This window comes from Malus sylvestris, chromosome 17, assembly GCF_916048215.2.
Source record: "Malus sylvestris chromosome 17, drMalSylv7.2, whole genome shotgun sequence".
NCBI classification, from domain to species: Eukaryota; Viridiplantae; Streptophyta; class Magnoliopsida; order Rosales; family Rosaceae; genus Malus; species Malus sylvestris.
Window position 1 is genome coordinate 15,475,378 of NC_062276.1, and position 4,973 is coordinate 15,480,350.

The following is a 4,973-nucleotide window of genomic DNA, read 5'->3' on the forward strand; positions in this document are numbered from 1 at the left end:
AAAGGAAAGAGAGAAAAGAGAGGAAGATGAGAGGAGATAATAGAGAGGGTTATCTTTGTACTCCTATTATTTCAAATTATAATGAAAGTACCACTGCTGCCCCGAGGACGTACTCCAGTCACACTGATTGTAGAGGAACCTCGTAAATTTTGTGTCTTGTTTCATTTATTCCACTGCACCTACAGTCGATTTTACAACACTCCAATTCTTTTGTTGTTAGTTATTTTTTCTCTTTTCACACAACAAAAAGACTGTTTTACTGTCTAGCGTACGAGTCATCATCGCTTCACTTTCTCACTTTCTCCTTCGACAAAACACTCTTCACTTGTGCGTCATCTTGGAGTGGGAAGGGGGACGAAACGACACTTCTTCTCCAATCTTCCAGAAACCACGACGACTCCAAATCTTTCTCCCACAAACCCTTCGTTTTCCATTTGCCGTTTTCGTCCAAAATTTCACTATCAGCTCCACTTAAAATCCCTAGAATGCCAAAACCCAACTTTGTTGAGCCAAAGAAATCGCCATCAGCCTTCGCCTATAAAAAAATTTGCCAGAAATTCGCCACAGAAAGTCCAAATTTTCTCTATTTGGACGATTGCGGAAGATCAGGTTTGATTATTTTCGCACTTTCTCGATTCGATTTCATATGATTTGGGTTTGGGCAGATCAATCCTGTAAACCGCTTCGATAACAAGTCTTGGAACTGGACTGGCCGCTATGTACACAGCCTCCATATTCTTGGTAATACACCAGAAGCAATCACCTCATGGCTTGAAAAGGATGGAAAGACTAATCCAGGGCAATCACATATCATTAACTCATCAGACATAATCAACGTTTGTAAATGCTTTGTCTTATTTATTTATTTCATTAACAATTCAAACATACCTTTATATTTATTAGTATCTTGATTTCCTTGACAATTCGAGCATATCTTTTTTGTGTGTGTTTATTTTTCTGGGTGTTTAATTTTATTTGAATTTCTTAATTTGTTCAAAGGATGCTTTGGTTAGTAGCCATTTTATTTATTGATTTTTTTTTTTTTTTTTTTTGGATTTATAGCACCAAGGGTATTGGTGAATGGTGAAGAGGTTTGTATGGGTTCACGTATCTTAAACATGTAGTGGGAAGTGAGGGTTTGGTTTTAGTGTTTTAGATAATTTGAGGAACATGTAGATACTATGATTTGTTGTTGCTTTCTTAAACCATGATAAAGCAGTCCATGTAATTTTTAACATAGATATCATTTTTTTATCTAATGCATGAGTATATGAAATGTTAAGACGATAATATATGGGTAACACTGTGTGATTGAAAATCCGAAGAGAGACAATGAACCATGTTTGATATTTTTTTTTTTTTGTTTTGGTTGATTTAAATTTGAGCTTTTTTGAGTTGGAATCATGTGTTTTGTTTAAGATATAATTTTTGGTTTATGCATGGTTTGCCAGGGCGAAATTTTGCATTTTTTTTATGGTTGGATTCATGGGTTTTTTCTTAAGTTTTGAAGTTCTTAGTTTTTATCAAGAAATTTAATCTTCTTCTCAAAAAAAATCAAGAAATTTAATCTGGGTTTCATTTATTTGTGAAACTAGCACTTATTTTGTGAAAAAATTTCAGTAAATGATTGCTTATTTGGCTTTAAATTTGACCTCTTTGAATTTCCAGGATGTTCTAGACTTTGTCAACATTCAGAGTTGTCTTCGGCAGAGCTCGATAGCAACTTTGGGTGTGTCTGAATTGCTAGTAGATATGATTTTTCTTTAATTTATTCATCTTCTTTCGAATTTATTTGCAAATATTTTTGAAGCCCATGTAATTCAAAGTTCGAATTTATTTGTAAAGTATAAGTGTGGGTGTGGACACCCAATATGATTTTTACATGGTGTTGCTATTTGGTATTTGACAATTATATTGGGTACTATCTAAATTTTGGTTTAGCTGCTGATGAAGCGAAATCAGAAGGTTATAAATGAGAGGTATAATTTAATTTTTATATTTTATGCATCATTTGATTAAATGAATACAGTAGGAACATTGCCTTGACATATGTGCTTTCGTATGGAAAACTGAATTTTGTGTGTTTATAAGCGTGTATATACTCAATATTTATTTAAATTACAATGGAATTGACTGAAAATTATGGAGAATTAGTACAAGTTTACACACTGAAAGAAATAGAATGAAAATGTAAATAAAGAAAAATTAGAATGTAATACATAATATCTTAGTGTGCAGGGATTGATGACTAAATGTGCTAAGTGAAGAGATTGCTTATTTCGTTAGTTAAGGGCAGCACTTGATAGAAGCATAACCACAACCAGGTAAGAGTCACATTTTGGTTGCATTCCTATCTCAATTTTGTGTATTATTCACATTTTGGTTGCAACCTCTCCATAAATGGGGGTAAGGCTAGCCGACATTCACCTCTCCCAGACCCTGCGTAAAGTGGGAGTCTTGTGCACTGGGTATGACCTTTATTCACTTAGCTCTATGTTGTTAACTGAAAATTTTGCTATTCTGTTCCCTTCCGTTTTATCTACTAATTATTGTTCTATGAATAATATTCTTCAGTTAAATAATGATAACTAGAATGTCCCCAAAGAAAATATAAAATTCAAGGATTGCAGTGTTCGGGATGATAATTTGTATCCAATATGATCATTAGCCAGTCAGAGAACCTAATTTGGGAAGTGGTTTTAAAGTTTTAATAGTTTTGTTGTGTGTAAATTTCTTGCTTTGCCTAGCTACCAAGAATCTAATAACCAAAGGCTTAGGTGTTTTCCCCAAATGGTTTTCAATTTGTTGTAGGTAAACGAGAGCTACTGTATTGTTATGCACAGGGAAATGGAAGGAAAGTAAAACTTCAAGCTTTTAATACAAATTATAAATGGAGCAACACTAAACAAAAGATGGGTAAAACTGACCACTACCTTCTTTCCATTTAAATGTAAATCAATTGATTAAGTGTTGTGTTTAAAATGAAGTTTCAATTGTTTTCAAACTCTAACAACAGACTTCTACACGTTAAGATAATCTATTTAGAGTTTTGATCCACTTTTGATTATGCAGAATTTCAATTTTTTTCCATATAAAGTTTCCATTTTTCTTTTGAGTGAGAGAAGAAGCTTTAATTTGGGGTAACAATTTTTTCCTTTGTAGATTTTTGTGGTAGGACCGAGCTCTCAAAAGGCACTTCAAGTTCTGGAAATCTTTTTTGTTATGGTTTTGTTATATCAGGTTCTAAATTGTGCAAACCATTTCTTTAATTAGAGAAAATTAAGCACAATCCTGCTTATATACATATTGTTATTTTAAGAAACAATTTTGTTAGTGTTTTCTAAAAGAAATGATACTAAGAAACTGCAATTTACTTTTCGGTATCATTCTTAACTGATTTCTGAATTTATGCCCGAGTCTAATCTACTACAAATATAGGTTGTGCAAAAGGAGGAAATGTTTAAGTAGGTATGTGTACTATATGTTTTCATCAATTCTTTCTCAGAATGTGCCTTCATTGTTGGTTTATGTACTATTTTTCTCTGTCTAAAAAATTGAAATAAATATGATATTTTCACTATTCCTTCTTCTTCCAAGTTTTTCCCACAGAATATAAAAATATAAATGACTATTTGTTTCCCTTTTTCTACTTTGTTCTTTTGGAGCAAAACAAGCATGATTTTGTTGGTACTCCTTATTTAGTGAAGCAACGGTTTCGTATTGTGAACTGTCTATGTGTGTTTATCACTCTATTCTTTATGGTTCCAGCTTCCTAAATGAAGTTTGACATGTATGGAATTTGACAATTTATAAACTTCATTTTGCCCATGGACACCTATGTTGTTCCTTATTGTTGATAGAGTTGTAAATAAATTTGCACATGTATGTGAATAGTATTGTCTACTGTATATACATATATATAATTTTTTTTTAGAACTTCTAAATGTGTTATACAATTTTCAATCCCGTAGTAATGCGCGGTCATCCTTGCTAGTTCAAGCTAAAACACATACCACAACATGCAATTTATCCATGACATTTGGACTAAATATAAACATGAGTGATTCATTAATCTTGGTGAAAATCCTTTTGGTAAGACATGTAATTCCTAAAAGTATGAAATTTACTTTAGGAGAAATTATAATCCTCAATCACAGGAAGCATAACCAATTTTAACGTGATATTCGTTCAAAATTGCATCTAATGACTTTTCTAAGCATCCTAATGGTGATCAAACATCAAGACATAGATAGTTTAATTCAGTGATTGAAAATATCAAAGCAAGCATGTAACAACACTTAAGCACTTAAAAGAAATCTACGTAACCATGTTGAGGCTCACAGCCTTACTCTAGCAAAAGAAAATTAGTTATACATACTTGTTTGAATGCATAAGGAATTATCCATGAAGAATCAAAGAAAGAGAACCACCCTTTTTTACAAGAATTCTCCCTAAGCTCTCTAATCTTCTCCTCTGAAAAAAATAAAAATAAAAAAATAAAAAAAATCCTCCTTTTATCATTATCGCCTCACTATTTAATTTCCCCTAATGCATACTTAAAAGGACTCCAATCATCCATACTCCGGATCAGATTAGGAGACACAAAATAAATGTCAATTAAAATTGATTTCCTAATTTAAATGGACAAACAGGATGTGCCCTGCCTCCATACGTTTGGTAGACGAAAAGTCCCTAGATTTCAATGAATGAGCTGTCCTAAGAAGGCTTGAAACGTCTACCTCACAAGCTAGCAAGAAAGTTTCCTCAATTTAGGCTTTAATTATGCTTATGTCTCATGCAACCTTTGGAGATCCAAATTGTCTTGTCAGCATGCTGCCCTGTTTTCATTCTTAAACTGAGAATGATTGGCTAGGAATTTTGAGTTGAAAACTTGAAACGATCATCTTCAATCTCTTGTGAATCAACTCCAACTGGAATCACTAAAAAATTTCATCGTTTGCATACTTTTCCAC

General features: G+C 32.7%; 1 long non-coding RNA gene across 1 annotated transcript; it reads left to right on the forward strand.

Annotated features, from left to right (window-relative positions):
- Positions 1-291: 291 nt before the first annotated feature.
- LOC126612167 (uncharacterized) lies at positions 292-3,936 on the forward strand. Its single transcript, XR_007618978.1, has 2 exons — positions 292-1,979; positions 2,232-3,936. It is a non-coding gene; the product is annotated as an uncharacterized LOC126612167 (long non-coding RNA).
- Positions 3,937-4,973: the final 1,037 nt, after the last annotated feature.